The following is an 18623-nucleotide window of genomic DNA, read 5'->3' as shown; positions in this document are numbered from 1 at the left end:
TGTCAACACTCCCCTTCCAAGTTGGAGCAAAGATGTCTTCTAACCTTGATTCTCAATCTTATCGTGACTTGGCAAGTACCAAGACTCCCCTTCCAAGTTGGAGCAAAGATGCCTTCTAACCTTGATTCTCAATCTTATCATCACTTGGCAAGTGTCAACACTCTCCTTCCAAGTTGGAGCAAAGATGCCTTATGAGGTCAACTTGGCCAACATTTGTTGAAATACTATATATCAACAAGTTATTCTTCGCTTTGAACATGAGGAGTCTTGATAGTATTGTCAGGAATTTCTCTTGACCAAAATTACAGTCGATTCCTGTGTTCTATTCTTTCACGAAAGACTAGATTTGATGCAATCTAAGTTGCTGCTTGGTTATCCCAAAATAACTTCATAGGAGCACAAGTCCCTTCATGACCCAAATCACTCAATATAACTCGTAATTACGATTCTTATATGAGTCCATCGTGGACTATATGACCTTCATACAAAGAGAAAGGACATAGACCATGGGCTCGACTCTCATGGCATGACCGATCAAACTCGATGAATTTCGTGCACTAATTAGCAATGGCAATGACAAAAAGAAAATGACGAAAGAAAAAATTGACCAGAAGAAGTGAAAGCAAATGTTCATGTCGCATTCATTTCCGTCAATTCCTTTTCGTAAAATTGGCTAGTCGCTAGGAGTTACTGCTGGTTTTTGAAGAAAGACAACACCCAACCAAACACCTTGTCTTTGGCATTCACTCCCATTATGAAATCCGCATGAGCGTAATCTTCGATGGACGGCGAGCTTGCCGGCGTCATGGAGCTTCAAGCTTTCGAGCAGATACCGGACATCGCTCTCGTTGGAGAGTGGATCCTGGCCTCCATAGTTGAGAAAGATCGGTAGGTCGTGGGGAAGGTTGGAGGGGTTGTAGACTGATGGCCTCGCGTCCCCCCCGTGGATCACGTTGGAGCTGGCGACCCCATAGTCGTACATCAACACGCCGTCGCAAACCACTGCGAGCAACAATACCAATTCGATTGAATGAGTATTGATCATTAACATGTTCTTCTGCTTAAAACCCTCAAGAAGAGGATCGACCGTGCACTAAACCTAGTTTGACCCAAATGGACCGAGTTCTTGACCGACGTCAATTGCGGTTCGTTCTTCAAAAAGAGATCGACTAGGAACCGTAGAGACAGTAGTTTTTGCCTGGAATGGATCGGTTGAAATCAAATAATCAGCTTAATTCTTCCCAATTTGAGTTCAAGAACATATATGGGGCAGCAAAGTTAGGCAGTAATGGTTAATGCGGCTAGCAAATCGTAGCAATCGACACCAGGACGGAGAAGGTCACCCAAGGGCTTGCTGGGACCAAATACGGCCGCACGATCATAAGACAGGAGAAAAGAGAAGATGAGTGAAGCTTTGAAACAAACATAAGAACTTCTCGAAATTTCCGCGGGTTCTTTTGCTTACGCTTTTAGATTGAACTCGGCCAATCCCAGCAACATGGCGATCTGTCAATAATGCAGAAACATCGAATGCAGCTCCCTCAGGCATCACGGTGGACAAATATGGACAGATTACTCTGGTTCTCTAATCTCAATGAAAGGAAAATAGCGAACGGAGTCATCTGTTCGCCTCGTCGACAAAGGTTTTGGCCATGATGATGACGAGGATGGTGGTCATATGGCTGAGTTAAGTGATGGGGCTCTACAGAGCTGCCGATTGCAGCTTGTCCACAAACCTCCCTTCTGATAAGGATGCCAAATATGTCAAAGTTCCCTGGAATCAGATGGAAAATTTACCCAAAACCTCATATCTGCAGTAAAAATCAAGTTGTTTGAAAGGACAGGCACATCGATTGCGTCCTCTGTCATCTAACATGCACGCACATATGTGGCTAACGACCGAATTCCATGAAGCGTACCGAAACTAATTTCTCACCAAAGAGTGGCCAGCGTAATTGATCTTCTTCCCAGTTTGCCGGTGGATGAAGTCGAACACGGCCGGTAGATCGAATGCTGCCAGTTCATCCCACAACAAATTGCAGAAATCCTGTCAGCAATTGAGTCGCCAGTTCAATTGACAACGCACAATTCTTATGCATTCTCTGGTTACAACTACAATTATAACGTGGATTCCATTTAAATTTAGTGCATACAAAAGATTCTGAAAGTTAGCTACTCTTGAAAATAAGCGGTCATGTAAAATTATGTGAACTCGCCTTTGTGGGTGATGTGGCGGATATAATATCAATCACAGAGCGACAACTACGTAGGAATTCCTTGAAGTGCCCCCAAACGAATGGCCGTCAAATCGAAGGCCAATATTTAGGTGTCGTGGTGAAAGGTTTACTAGATAAGGTGGGTCAAGATTGCAATTGAAAGCACAACAAATGTAAGTGGGGAAAGTTACCCCAAAATCCTTAACCTACGTCAATTCAATCATAATTTTTTTTTTTTGCCAATTGAATGATAAACCTTTTACATTTATACCAATTCAATCCATTCGATTGATTTTAACCGGCGGCCAACTAGCACTAACATGGACACTGGCAGTCTACATGGCGTCACCGACGCTGACATGAACAATTACAATAGATTCATAATTTTTTTGGTAATTTTCCCAATGAATGTGTTATAACGTACATACGGTGCCATAAATATAGGCATTAAACTTGTATGAATCAAGCGAGAGAATAAATTAGGTTCGTGTTGCAGATGCACTAGTGGGTCTTGCTAATGGTACTGATGCAATTTGAGATCTAGATGGGCCCGAGCTTAGGTGCGATAGCCACTTGCCACAAACCACATCACTGGTACCGGCCCAATTAACTATTCCCTACATGAGGATAAGTGATACGATGAGTCCAGCATGTGTACCAAACTAAATGTGGAGTGTCGAATCTAATGGGACTCGCACGGGACTCACGCAAGACTCGTCACGTTCAATGATTCAGATTAAGTTGAATACGGGCATTCCTCTGGTGTGATAAATTTAGAGAAAGAGAGAGATGTACTGACAGGGTTGGCGGTGTCCAAGGAAGTGTGGCGCCTGCTGAATCGGGTGCCTCGGGTGTTGGCAATCCACACATCGAACCCGTTGTCGGCCAGAATCAAGGGCGGGTTCAGCAGCCGTGACATCCCGTCCTGCATTCACCGTTTACCGCCATAAACAGATAATCTCCCTCTTTAGGACAAAACATCGAAGCGATAAACATACTAAAATGAGAAAATAGCGGGAGTATCATCAAGAAGAAAAGCAAAGTTAGGACAGAGAAGAGAGAAAAGTGTTAGAAGAATTAAACAAGTTTTGCAAGATCAGAAGTGCATAGAAGTCAGCATCAGTAGAAAAGCCAAACCTGAAGAAGCAACTGAAACAGAGGAAGCTGAAACAGAGGAAGGTCGTGAGTTGGCGATCCAATTGAACTAATGAGCTGGCGATCCGTGACAACAGGAGCTGATCCATGAGCTGGCAATCCGTGGCAACAGGAGCTGGTGATCCATGAGAGTAAAACCTGAATCACAGAAGCAGGTCAAGCGAATCAAAAAGAAGCTACACAGTCAGAAGAAATACACGTGTATTGCTTATCTTCTGTTGTAACAATTTTATAACAGAAAACAGTTGAGCTAGTGATTAAGTATAAAAGGAAAAGAGAGAATGAGATAGAGGTGTGGGAGTTCATTGTTAGTTCTGAGTTGCTAAGCTCTTCATGTTCTTCATCAGAAGCTTTTTCTTCGTTCTCTGTATCTGGAATTGATGAAAGATTGTGTAAAGAATGAACTCGAAGTTCTGGAGAAGAAATATAACAGAAGTCTGAGGTATTTTCATTGATTGTTCGAAGATCTTGTTCTGTATTCGATTTCTTCTCATGGTATCAGAGCACATCACCTGGGTATGATAGTTCTGATGAGTTCTTACTGCATGATATGATAAAGATCCTGGTATTTCTTAGATAGCTTACCTTCAAAGTTTACTGGATTGTCTTCAAATCTTCAAAGTCTCTGAAACATAGAAGAATGGCCACTAGAGTGCAGAAGTATCCTTTCCCTATTCATGTGAATATAGGTAACTTCGTTACTATCAAGTTGAATGAAGAAAACTTCCTGTTGTGGCAAGCTCAGTTTAATAGATTTCTGAAAAGCCAAGATCTAATTGGCTTTATTAATGGTGAAACATTACCTCCAAGTCGAATGATACAAACTGAGACAGGAGAAATAATGAATCCTGATCACCTGGATTGGATAAAAACCGATCAGCTTATATCATCCTGGATAAGCGGTGCGGTATCAGAAAATATTCTAAGTCTAATAATTGGCTTAAAAACCTCACTTGAAGTATGGCAGGCTCTCATAAATAGATTTACACAAAATCTATTGCAAAGGAGTTTGAGTTAAGAGGAAAACTTCAAGCCTCGCAAGAAAAGAAACAGATCACTAAGCGAATATCTTCGAGAGTTCAAAACCATTTGTGATCAATTGAATGCAATTGGAAAACCTGTTGATGATATAACAAGAATGTTTGGCATACTTTGGAAGGGCTAGGTCCCGAATATGAAACTTTCAGAACAACCATGTATTGTCTTAAGCCTCGGCCAGAGTATGATGAGGTTATCTCCCAACTTGAAAGGTTTGAAACCCGATTACAAACATACTCTATGAATGAGTATAACTTTAACTTGGCCTATTATGGGCAAAGAAAAGCTGGAACAAGTCAGCAAAGAATCAATCCCAGAAATCAAAAAGAGAATTTTCGAGGAGAAGTTAGCTATGGAAGAGGTCAGCCTTTTATTAGAAGGGAATATGGAAATAATTCTGCAGAAGCTGGAAGAAATCAACAACATAGAATGAATAACCTGTATTCAACTCAGCAAGGTCAGGTTAATAAGGATAATTGGTCTAGCTATGGACAAGGATTTCGACCCTATTCAAATCCTGCACAAAGGTATCAAAGTGTTAGGTCGTACCCACCACAAAGCTCAAATGGTGATAGACAAACACAGAATACAAAGCCTACCAATAATGGCTCTCGCAATGCCGATCTGTAAGAAATCAGGTCACACAAAGACTCGGATGTTGGTATAGATTCGACAATTCATACCAGGTGGATGAAATACCAACTGCATTAGCAGCAGTTCACGTTGAAGAACCCTATGGCTCAAAATGGTATCCGGATACAGGGGCTACGTCACACATTATCTCAGAACCTGGTATGATTCAAAACTTCAATACATATAGTGGTAATGACACTGTCATGATAGGAGATGGATCTCACTTATCAATCTCATGCATTGGTAGTGGAATACTAAATGCAGGAAATAGCAAATTACCTCTAAATGATGTATTGATAGTCCCTGCAATCACCAAGAATCTTCTATCTGTATCGAAACTGACAGATGACTATCCCTGCTCTTTTATTTTTGACAAACATGGGGTATATCGAAGGACAATCACAATCATACAACAAAGAAGCTAGGAAGGAAAGTCAAGGGGCTTTACCGGGTGGAACCTAAAGCTGCAGAAGCTTTCTTCATACGACTCAACGGAAGTAGCAGAAGATATCTGGCATCAAAGGCTTGCTCACACCAATCTTAAAACAATAAAGATTCTGCAGAAACAAAATCTCATTCAGCTTAGTTCCAAAATTCAGAATATATGTGGCAGCTGTCAAATTGCTAAAAGCTTAGCTTTATCTTTTCACTTCTCAGACCATATTTCTAAAGTTCCATTAGAAAGAATACATTGTGATGTATGGGGACCTTCACCAATTCAATCTGTTCAGAAATTCTCCTACTATGTCATTTTTGTGGATGATCTTTCTCGGTACAGCTGGATATATCCCATGAGACAGAAATCAGAAGTATATGAGATATTCGTTATGTTTCAAAGACTTGTAGAAAATCAGCTTAGTCACAAGATAAAAATCTTCCAGAGTGATGGAGGTGGTGAGTTCACTAGTAATAAATTCCAACTTCATCTACAGAAGTGTGGAATTCAGCAATTCATCTCCTGTCCTCACACACCAGAGCAAAATGGTGTCTCGGAAAGAAAACATAGACATGTAATCGAATTAGGATTAGCAATGATGTATCATGCTAAAGTACCACTGAAATATTGGGTCGATGCATTCAAAACAGCAGTTTATGTTATCAATCTTCTTCCCACAGCAAAACTACATATGCATTCACCTCATTACCAGCTTTACAATAAGACACCAGACTACTATTATCTTCGTGTTTTTGGATCAGCTTGTTATCCATGTCTCAGGCACTATACAAAGCATAAATTTGATCCAAGATCTCTCACGTGTATCTTTCTTGGCTACGGAGAAGCACAAAGGATACGATGTCTCTTACCTACAAATGGAAGAATCTACATCAGCAGACATGTAATTTTTGATGAAAATGTCTTTCCCTTTATTCATACACTTAGTACTGAATATCATAAGGGATCTGATCTATACAGACAGTGGATAGAAGGAGTCCTATCTTCTAGTTCCAACTCTACTAAGAAGCCTCAATCACAAGACAATCTATCAAAGGTGTATTTGCAGCATACCAGACTTAATCAGGTAGCTCCAGAAATACAGAACGATGAGCTCATTTCAAGTAGTTCTGAAGGTCGATTCCACATACAAATATCACCTGATCCTGAGATACAGAGTACTGTTGATAATATCTCCAGTAATATTGAATCACATCAGTCGTCTCCACCCTTAGAGGAACAAATATCTACAAATCAAGAACCTGTTTCAACATCAACTGATACCACAGGACAATCTCAAATCAGTATAGACACTGGAAATATACAAGGTACATCTTCAACACATCCTATGCAAACTAGACTACGATATGGAATTATTAAATCAAATCCTAAATATGCTTGTCTCGGTTGAGTATAAGATTCTGTTGAACCAAAATCAATAAAGTCTGCTTTAGCGACCAAGGCTGGTACCAAGCAATGCAAGAAGAGATGGATGCCTTATATCGAATCAAACACCCGGAACTAGTTCCTCGCACTAATCACATGAATGTAATCGGGTGCAAATGGGTGTTCAAGACAAAACTTGCACCCGATGGAAGCTTGGATAGACTCAAAGCTAGGCTGGTTGCCAAAGGTTTTCATCAAGAAGAAGGTCTTGATTTCACAGAAACCTTCAGTCCTGTAGTAAAACATGCAACAATTCGAATAATCCTATCAGTAGCTATGATGAAACAATGGAAAATCCATCAATTAGATGTCAAAAATGCTTTCTTACATGGACACTTAAGTGAAACAGTGTTCATGGAGCAACCTCCAGGGTTTAAAGATTCACAAAAGCCTCACCATGTTTGTCTCCTTCGAAGATCTCTTTATGGACTTCGACAAGCTCCTCGAGCCTGGTTTGATCGGTTCAAAGCGGCTTTCGCTCGAATATGGCTTTTTCGTAGCTCTCCGATCCTTCTCTATTCATCCCGCATACTGACACAGCCACTATTCTCCTATTACTGTATGTAGATGATATTATTCTCACTGGAAGCTCACCTCACATGATTTCTAGTCTTATTACTTCACTGAGTACACATTTTCATATGAAGGATCTAGGTTCTCTTCACTATTTTCTTGGTATAGAAGCTACACGAAACTCAGATTATCTATTCCTTTGCCAAACCAAATATGCTCTAGATCTTCTCACTCGAGCTCATATGCTATACTCCAAACCGCTTTCAACTCCTCTTTCACTAAAACCATCCATTTTAATCAATGATTCTCTACCTTTCCATAATCCTACTGAGTACATAAGCCTAGTTGGAGGTCTGCAATATCTCACCTTAACTAGACCAGACATTGCTTATGCCACAAACATACTCTGCCAACAAATGAAGCAACCTACAATTGCCGACTTCAATAGATTGAAAAGAGTCTTACGGTATAGAAAGGGTACTATAAAGCTTGGCTTATTTCTTCACCCTCACAGTACAATGCATCTTTATGGTTACTCTGATTCAGATTGGGCTGGTTGTCTAGAAACCAGAAGATCAACTACTGGTTTCTGTATATATATTGGATCCAATCTTATATCCTGGGCAGCCAAGAAACAACCTACCGTGAGCAGATCGTCTACTGAAGCTGAATACCGTGCTCTTGCATCAGCCACTGCCGATCTTACATGGGTCAGTTTTGTATTACGTGATATAGGCTGTTTTCTTAAGCCTCCTATTCATTTGTACTGTGACAATAAGTCCGCAATATCTCTTACTCTAAATCCTGTCTTACACGCTCGAACCAAACATATTGAAGTAGATTTTCACTTTGTTCGGGAAAAAGTCTCCTTAGGATCATTGCATGTTAGCTACATTCCTAGTTCTTATCAATTAGCAGATATCTTTACAAAACCATTGACCAGCAGAGCACATTCTTATATGCGAACCAAATTGGGAATCTGTGCACTCTCCATTCCCAATTTGAGGGGGGATGTTAGAAGAATTAAACAAGTTTTGCAAGATCAGAAGTGCATAGAAGTCAGCATCAGTAGAAAAGCCAAACCTGAAGAAGCAACTGAAACAGAGGAAGCTGAAACAGAGGAAGGTCGTGAGTTGGCGATCCAATTGAACTAATGAGCTAGCGATCCGTGACAACGGGAGCTGATCCATGAGCTGGCAATCCGTGGCAACGGAGCTGGTGATCCATGAGAGTAAAACCTGAATCACAAAAGCGAGTCAAGCGAATCAAAAGAAGCTACACAGTCGGAAAAATACACGTGTATTGCTTATCTTCTGTTGTAACAATTTTATAACAGAAAACAGTTGAGCTAGTGATTAAGTATAAAAGGAAAAGAGAGAATGAGATAGAGGTGTGGGAGTTCATTGTTAGTTCTGAGTTGCTAAGCTCTTCCTGTTCTTCATCAGAAGCTTTTTCTTCGTTCTCTGTATCTGGAATTGATGAAAGATTGTGTAAAGAATGAACTCGAAGTTCTGGAGAAGAAATATAACAGAAGTCTGAGGTATTTTCATTGATTGTTCGAAGATCTTGTTCTGTATTCGATTTCTTCTTAAGAAGGACGAGAGATTTCACGGGAAGGGGGAGAGTGTGGTGTGCCACCCAGGACGACATGTGGCGCGACGTGTCGTCAGTTGAATGGGTCAGTCCCATGTTGATGTGGAAAGGCTAGCCTACACAATATTTTCCTGACTTAAAGTGGTTTATTTAGTACAAGATGGAGAAAAGATTATCAAACTCAAAGTTCAATGCATCTCCTGACGATCGGACACGAGCCAATCGCGTAAATCGAAAGGATATTGCACAGGCATCACAAATGAACGAATCCAGCAGTCTCGAGCCCACGAGCCCACGAATAATGCATTCAGCAGAAGGATGCCGTGCTGTATTAGGACTGGCCGCTTATTGCCGTCGCCGCCGCCGCTGTCCCCAGCTCGACATTCTGGTATTCTTTGCACGTTTAGTATGTATCCATCCTGGAGTAACCACCTCAAACAGAACACACCCAATGAAGACAGAGTGTTACACACGTTATTCATTATATTTTTGTCTCATACATCCGAAGATACTGCCCCAGTCTCGTTCCAATAAATGAAGCTAATCAAGATTTCATTACATCGAACTCCTGGCATTGGTAACCATGTATCGTGACAGATGAGGCACGGGAAAAGGATTTGCTTCCGTTTCTGTTTTTGCTAAAAGGTTTTTATATGTAATTACCAAGATTCTTCCTTAAAATTGGCCTAAATTCTTTTTCTTTTTTTAAATCCAACTTTAATTCTAATCTCATTAAAAACCTTTAATTTCAGGTCCAGTCTCAATTTTACCCTCTTTTTTTTTTTTTTGTCTCATAAAAAATCACAAACCTTAGATCCAATCCCAATCTATCCTAAACTTTTTTTGTCACATAAACTATCACTGACTTTTAATTGAGTCTCATATTTGTCTCCACTAAGCTTCCATCCAAAATCGCCCATGGTGATGTGACATTTCCAGTCATTACTCTAATTTTTTTCCAAAATCTCATATCCAAAAAGACATTTTCTAGATATTAATTTCTATATTAGCTCATAAGCTCAAGCTCAAACTACTAATAAGGGAGCGTTTTGTAACGTTTCTGTTCAAGGGAACAATTTTTTAACATAAATAGTTTTTTTTTCTATTCTCGGGAACAATTTCTAAGTATAAGAACGCATTTGGTAACTGCAAAAATTTCTACTCCAGGAATAGAAATGCATTTGATAAACTTGTATAATTTTGTTGTTTCTTTTGGTTTTTCAATTTTTTTATTATATTTTCCTTTTTTTCTTCTTTTTTTTTTCTTTTTTTTTCCTTCTTTCTCTTTGTGGCCGGTCGCCGATGTCAATGGCCAGGCGAGCCTCCCGTTGGCCGGCAAGGCTCGACCTCACCAAGGCAGGGCAAGGCCGACCTTGCGCCGCCTGGGCAAGGTCGAGCCTCACCGGTGGCCTCATGAGGCTCGCCTAGCCATCGAGGCCATCGGCGAGGCTCGACCTCGCCGTGGCTCAGCGTCTCCAGGGGCTGGCGATGCTCCGGCAAGGTCGCTGACCCTCGTCTGGCCAATCACCGACGCCAACCATGGCCAAGGCCGGTGACTGGCAAAAGGAAGAAAAGAAGAAGAAAAGAAAGAGAAGAAAAAAAGAAGAGAGAAAAAAATTGTTTCGGAAACAAGAAACAATTTTTTTTCTACTTCTTGTTTATGTTTCAAATCTGTTCCCGGGAACAAAAAAATAGATTTTTTGTTTTCGGAAACAAAAGTTTTAACACACGTGTTTGTGTTATTTTTTTGTTCATCGGAACAAAATAACAGAAATTTTTGTTCCGGGAAACAGAAACAAAAATAAACAAACAAGCCCTAATAGTTTCACCTTTCTGCACCCAACCATATCAAGCATCGTATTATTCCCCATTCGCACTGTATGTCCTTGATTTGGCTTATAATAGCAAAACCAATCTCTATAAAACATCAGGTGGAGAGACACTCCTGTGTCAATAATCCATGCACTGTGGTTACGCTGTAATAAATTGCAGACAAGATACATGTTTTCTATGCTAATGTCATCATCCTTTTCTGTACTAGAGGATGATTGCTCATTTCGTTTCTCTAGACCCACACTTATGCTTCTACAATCTTTCTTCAATTGTCTAAGCTTTTTGCACTTCCAATGCATTATTTTTTCTCAATCTCGATTATTAAATTTCCCTCTAAGCTTATTCTTGCAACCAAATCTAGACTCAAATCGTTCATTATTCCTTCATCTTACCAAAAAAGCCTCTTGCATTACTGATGTGAATCGTTGCGGAAGGATCGTTCTACGAAGGCCCAGATGGTGCGAATTGCAAACCTCGACCTCCAATCAAAAACTTGTGATTGGCAACCTCGGTATGAACGTGACCTGTTGACGAACACATGTCAACCAACCAACGTTATAGACGCCATGAGCGAAAGAATTCACTATCTCGCTCGATAAGTCGAATTGACCGCCACAAAAGAATCTTGATTAGGTCAAGTCCTCAAAAGAACAGTAAAAAGAGAACCTCTCAATTCTTTTCCTCAAAAATAAAATATATGTGTCCCCAAAGAAATTTGGCAAATCCTTTATATAGGTTGCCACACAAACCCTAAAAATCTAATGCGTTATATTCTAAAATATTCCTATTTTAGAATATTCTTAAACAAGAATATATATATAAATTGACTTGGTCAATTATTTGGTGACAAGATAATTAAATTGCACCAAGATTTCCAAGATTCTTCAAGATTTGATCCAAGGTCATCTTCACGCCAAAGATCACGAACCATGACACCAACAGCTTGCTTGAATTGTTTGGCCCGCGCTCGAGTAATCGAACCAGTAGGAATAGACAATGGGTCCCTAGCACCTCCTCCTCGATATGACTCGATGTCCACATCATTCCCTCCCCGTGCAAAGGATTTGTCCTCAAATCATCACGGCATCAAAAAGAGTCAAGTCAGAAACATTAAATGTGGCACTAACGTCATACTTACCTGGAAGATCAAGCTTGTAAGCATTATTGTTAACTCTTTCCAAAACCATGAATGGTCCATCCCCTCGTGGTAATAACTTAGAATGTCGTTGCTCAGGAAATCTCTCTTTGCGCATATGAACCCAAACCAAATCGCCAGGTTCAAACACCACTTCATTGCGCCCTTTGTTAGCTTGCCTTGCATATTGCTCAGTCTTGCGCTCAATATTTGTGCGCATCTTCTCATGCAACGCCTTGACAAATTCAGCTTTCTTTGCTCCATCTAAATCCACACACTTATCAACAGGTAAAGGGGTTAAATCTAACGGAGTTAATGGATTAAAACCATAGACAACCTCAAATGGTGTAAATTTAGTAGCAGAATGCATGCTCCTATTATATGCAAATTCAACATGTGGCAGACAATCTTCCCAAGATTTTATGTTCTTTTTAATAATATCACGCAACAATACCCCTAAAGTTCTATTAACTACCTCGGTTTGACCATCGATCTGTGGATGACAAGTATTAGAAAATAACAACCGTGTTCCTAGTTTTTTCCACAATGTTTTCCAAAAGTACCTAAGAAATTTAGAATCTCGATCTGAAACAATCGATCTAGGCATGCCATGCAAACGTACAACCTCCTTAAAGAACAAATTAGCAATATGAGATGCATCATCAGTTTTATGACAAGGTATAAAATGAGCCATCTTTGAAAACCAATCAACAACCACATAAATAGAATCTCTACCATACTTAGACCTAGGCAATCCTAACACAAAATCCATAGAAATATCAATCCAAGGATGCGTTGGAATAGGTAATGGTGTATACAAGCCATGCGGTTTAGTTGTAGACTTTGATTGCTTACAAGCAATGCATCTCTCACAAACACATGTGACATCTCTCTTCATATGTGGCCAATAAAAATGTTCATACAACACTTCATAAGTCTTATTAATGCCAAAATGCCCCATTAAACCACCACTATGCGCTTCTCGCACCAACAATTCACGCAAAGAACACTTAGGCAAACATAGTTTGTTTTCACAAAAAGATAACCTTCATGCCTATAAAATTTATCAAATGCAGCGTGTTCACATGCTTCATAGACTCTCCCAAAGTCATCATCATCAATATATAAGCCCTTGATATGCTCAAAACCTAGACACTTTGCTTCTAAAATAGTTAGAATCGCATACCTTCGAGAAAGTGCATCGGCTACCACATTTTCCTTACCTTTCTTGTACTTGATCACATATGGAAAAGTCTCAATGAACTCCATCCATTTGGCATGTCTTTTATTCAACTTTTGCTGTCCTTTCAAGTACTTCAAGGTCTCATGGTCGGTGTGGATCACAAACTCCTTTGGCCATAAATAATGTTGCCAAGTCTCCAAAGCTCGCACTGAAGCATACATCTCCTTATCATAGGTAGGATAATTCAATGTTGCTCCACTCAATTTTTCGCTGAAATAAGCTATGGGACGCCCTCCTTGCATCAACACGGCTCCAATTCCTGTACCAGAAGCATCGCACTCTATCTCAAAAGTAGCACTAAAATTCGGCAAAGATAATAAAGGAGCATTAGTTAACTTATCTTTTAGCAGATTAAATGCTTTCTCTTGCTCTTCTCCCCACGTGAAACCCACGTGCTTCTTGATTACCTCAGTTAATGGTGCGGCAATAGTGCTAAAATTTCTCACAAATCGTCGATAAAAACTTGTCAATCCATGAAAGCTACGCACCTCTCCTATGGTCTTAGGCGTTGGCCATTCACGGATTGCTTTAACCTTTTCTTCATCAACCTGTATACCATTAGCACTAACAACAAATCCTAGAAATACTAATTTGTTGGTAACAAAAGAGCACTTCTTTAGATTAGCTTATAATTGCTTGGCCCTTAAAACCTGCAAGACAACTCGCACATGCTCAATATGGTCATCAGGACTTCGGCTATAAATTAAGATGTCATCGAAATAGACAACCACAAATCGACCAATAAAAGCACGCAAAACATGATTCATAAGTCTCATAAACGTGCTCGGTGCATTAGTTAATCCAAATGGCATTACTAACCACTCATATAATCCATACTTGGTCTTAAATGCAGTTTTCCATTCATCACCTTCTTTCATCCTAATTTGATGATAGCCACTTTTCAAATCGATCTTAGTGAAAATGCAAGAACCATGCAACTCATCCAACATGTCATCTAACCTAGGAATAGGATGTCGATACTTTACCGTAATATTATTGATTGCTCGGCAATCGACACACATTCGCCAAGTTCCATCCTTCTTTGGAACTAACAAAACAGGGACGGCGCACGGGCTAAGACTCTCTTTCACATACCCCCGTTCCAATAGTTCGCTAACTTGCCATTGAAGTTCCTTTGTCTCCTCGGGATTGCTTCGATATGCGGGTAAATTAGGTAATGGCGCACCAGGAATCAAGTCAATTTGATGTTCTATGCCTCGAATCGGTGGTATCCCTCCAGGAAGTTCATCAGGAAAGATATCTTCAAATTCCTGCAATAAAGATACAACAGGACTAGGCAAACTTGGGCCAAGATCGTTAGTAGAAAATAAAACCTCCTTGTACACAAGTACAAGCATTGGTCGATCTAGAACTAAAGCTCTCCTCACTTCACTTGATTTTGCATAAAAATTATTTTGCCTCTTTTCTTTCCTCTCTTCTTTTCCCTCGGTTTTTACCACAATCTTTCTCTCGGCCTCTCCTTTTCCTTGCATCTCAGACACACCATGCAAGCCCTCGAATTTCTCACCTTTTCTCTCTCTCTCTCGGCTTCTCGTTGTAACTTTAGTTGATCTTGATACACCTCACTAGGTGTAATTGGTACCAAGGTATAAGTCTTTTGATTCATCATTAATGAATAACGATTAGTATACCCATCATGATGTACCTTTCGATCATATTGCCATGGTCTTCCAAGTAAGATATGACTCGCTTGCATAGGTACAGCATCACACTTTACTTCGTCCTTATATCTCCCTATCTCAAATGGAATTCGAACTTGCTTCGATACTTTCACCTCACCACTATCATTTAACCATTGAAGTCTATAAGGCCTAGGGTGCTTTGTTGTCTTCAAGCCCAACTTATCCACCATAATACAACTTGCCACATTCGCACAACTACCTCCATCAATTATCATACTACAGATCTTACCATTCACCACACACCTTGTATGAAACAAATTATCTCTTTGTTGGTGATGCTCCTCCTCCTTTACTTGCACACTCAGAGAACGCCTAACCACCAATAAGTCTCCTTTTATAGCCACTTCTCCATCACTACAATCCTCCAATTGTGGCATCTCATCATCATCTTCTTCCCTTTCACTTTCAGACTCAATAACACCATGTCCAGTCATGATCATCACCCTCCTATTAGGGCATTGATTCGCCATATGACCCCTGCCCAAACACTTAAAACATTTAATTTCACGAGTTCTAGTGTTAGAATTTTTGGTTTTACCTTAAACCGGATTCGTTCCAACTTTACCGTCCCTCTCCTTCTCCTTTGAAGTTTCGGTTTTTGTGTTGTTTCCTCTCCAATTTGGCTTCTCATCTCTCTTCCAATTGGATCTCCAATTCTGATTTGAACCTCCTCCACTCTTGTGATTTCGGTCCAACTTCAATTGCCGCTCAACTTTGATGGCTTTGTCCACCAATTCTTCCAATTCAACATAGTGTTGCAACTCTACCACCCTTGCTATGTCTCGGCTCAAACCACTCAAAAATCTTGACATTGTGGCCTCACGATCCTCCATCACATTAGCACGGATCATGGCAATCTCCATCTCCTTGTGATACTCTTCCACGCTCTTATTGCCTTGTGTGAGGTTTTGTAACTTTTGAAACAAATCTCGATGGTAATGACTTGGCACAAAACGCCTCCTCATCACCGCTTTCATCTCATCCCACGTCTCTATCGGTCTTTCACCATTGCGCCTCCTACTAGTCACAAGTTGATCCCACCAAATTATAGCATAATCAGTAAATTCAACAGCTACAATTTTTACCTTTTTGAGTTCAAAGTATCGTTGGCAATCAAATACCATCTCCATGCGTTTCTCCCACTCTAGATACGCATCGGGATCATTCTTCCCTTGGAAGGAAGGAATCTTCATCTTGATGTTGCCAAGTTCATCATCTCCTCAGTGTCTAAACCTTCGGCCTCTATTCCACCTTTCAAATCGAGCATCTCGATCATCCTCCATGTCAGCCTCATCATCATCATATTGCCGTTACCTTCTATGTTGTGTTTTAGAGGCATCTCGCTGATGTTGCGGCCTTCCTCGAGGTATCTCTCGGTCACAATCAACCCTCATGCCATTCCCCATCATTCGGCCACTAAGCTCCTCCACTACGACCCTCAATTGCTGGATGCTTTCCATGAGCGCTTCATCCCTTCGTATGGAGTCAACCTCCCGTTGATTCACGCTTTCTTCGCGCGACATATTTTAGACCTGCAAGTAAACATTAGTCTAAAAAAAATCCTTACCAATCACTCCCTCACGTGTTTCTCTCAAGATATTTGTCACTCCTCTCGTGTTTAACTCAAGTCTAGGCTTTTTCCACCCTCAATTAAGCTTACACACTCTTGCCTTTTTCCTCTCGTATTCTCTTTTCACAAGCTCTTTATTGGATTCAAAACCTGTCTCTCATCCCCCTCACGACAATCAATCAAACTAATCAAACAAGATTAGATCACTATTGATTTTGTTTCAGCAAGTAACAATTTACAACTTTCGAAATTTCAATTGAAACGCAAATCACTACTGATTTTGTTTCAATTTCGTCTACTAACAAACGAGTCGCCTTCTTGATTTTTTTTTTGTTCGGCTAATTTTTTTTTTTTGCCGAATCTTTTTTTTTCTTGCACACTTTTTTTTTGTGCGTTTTCTTTCTCTTCTTTTTTTTTTCTTTTTTTTTGACGAACTCAGTTACAATTTAAGATGCTAGAAAAGAAAATTTAAAACTAACAGCAAACAACTACGTATGGAAGCACAAAAGCAATCTGATCCCTAAATTAGCTAGAATCGAAACCCTAGCTCAATAAATCTCAAATTGCTGAATATCAACAGAAAATTAAAGATAAATAGACCTTGTAGAACCTGGCTCTGATACCAAACTGATGTCAATCGTTGCGGAGGGATCGTTCTACGAAGGCCCAGATGGTGCGAATTGCAAACCTCGACCTCCAATTAAAAACCTGTGATTGGCAACCTCGGTATGAACGTGACCTGTTGACGAACACATGTCAACCAACCAACGTTATAGACGCCATGAGCGAAAGAATTCGCTATCTCGCTCAATAAGTCGAATTGACCGCCACAAGAGAATCTTGATTAGGTCAAGTCCTCAAAAGAACAGTAAAAAGAGAACCTCTCAATTCTTTTCCTCAAAAATAAAATATCTGTGTCCCCAAAGAAATTTGGCAAATCCTTTATATAGGTTGCCACACAAACCCTAAAAACCAACCCTAAAAATCTAATGCGTTATATTCTAAAATATTCCTATTTTAGAATATTCTTAAACAAGAATATATATATATATATATATATATATATATTGACTTGGTCAATTATTTGGTGACAAGATAATTAAATTGCACCAAGATTTCCAAGATTCTTCAAGATTTGATCCAAGGTCATCTTCACGCCAAAGATCACGAACCATGACGCCAACAGCTTGCCTGAATTGTTTGGCCCGCGCTCGAGTAATCGAACCAGTAGGAATAGACAATGGGTCCCTAGCACCTCCTCGTCGATATGACTCGATGTCCAAATCAATTACACTATCAGAACGTGCTCTCCTCATCTCCTCAGACAACAAGGTAGCCACAACGTTCTCAAAGGATAACACACTAACAACTATGTATAACACTCATATGTCCCAATGAATTCAACAGCGAACACAGTAAAGTACGTGCTTTGTCTTCCTCATCTAGATTGACGTCATGCAAGTTTAGCACAAATAGTATTAAACTCATGTAAGTGTGCAAAGAATGAATCACCTTCACTCATTCAAAAATTGTAGAGTTGCCTCCATAGAAATAGCCTATTCACAAATTCGAAAATTGTAGAGTTGCCTCCATAGAAATAGCCTATTCACAAATGACTTGTTCTAATAAAGGTTTTTCAAGTTTGTCCAAAGATCCTCGGTCATCTTCTCAGATGTCACATTCACTAGGGCATTATGAACAAGACATCAAAATTAGAGATGTTCTAATCAATCCTAGTAATATGCTCTGCACTTACCATAATGTAGAACCCTCAGATGCCTGATGTTCCACTCCTTCAATTTAGTGGACATGGAGTCATTCAACTCGTCCTCCTTCGACTTTCCCTTGGTATTCTCCTCGGGTTTATCATCTTTGATCGCATGCCACAAATCTCTATCAACCAGCAGAGCCTCCATCTTCAATTTTCATAACTCGAAACATTTTCCTCTAAATTTCTCTACTTCAATCTATGATTAACCAATCAACGACATCTTCCCAAGATTCGATTTTTTGGGATCTCTCTTCACCAAGAAATCCAACCTCAAACCTTGTTATGATGCTGGATGTTAGGATTTGTTGCATAATCACAAAGAAAATGGAGAGTACAAGCAA

At 40.0% G+C, this 18623-nt stretch overlaps 1 long non-coding RNA gene and 1 pseudogene across 1 annotated transcript; both read right to left on the bottom strand.

Moving 5' to 3' along the window:
- Positions 1-517: 517 nt before the first annotated feature.
- On the bottom strand, positions 518-18427 carry LOC120288809 (annotated as a pseudogene).
- Positions 3713-4361, bottom strand: LOC108958753. The gene is made up of 3 exons (XR_005547173.1): positions 4325-4361; positions 4175-4227; positions 3713-4042 (listed from the first exon to the last, which is right to left on the bottom strand). It is a non-coding gene; the product is annotated as an uncharacterized LOC108958753 (long non-coding RNA).
- Positions 18428-18623: the final 196 nt, after the last annotated feature.

The sequence above is a fragment of the Eucalyptus grandis genome, chromosome 10 (genome assembly GCF_016545825.1).
Source record: "Eucalyptus grandis isolate ANBG69807.140 chromosome 10, ASM1654582v1, whole genome shotgun sequence".
Lineage (NCBI taxonomy): Eukaryota > Viridiplantae > Streptophyta > Magnoliopsida > Myrtales > Myrtaceae > Eucalyptus > Eucalyptus grandis.
The sequence above is the reverse complement of the archived record's forward strand: the minus strand, read 5'-3'. Positions and strand labels throughout refer to the sequence as shown.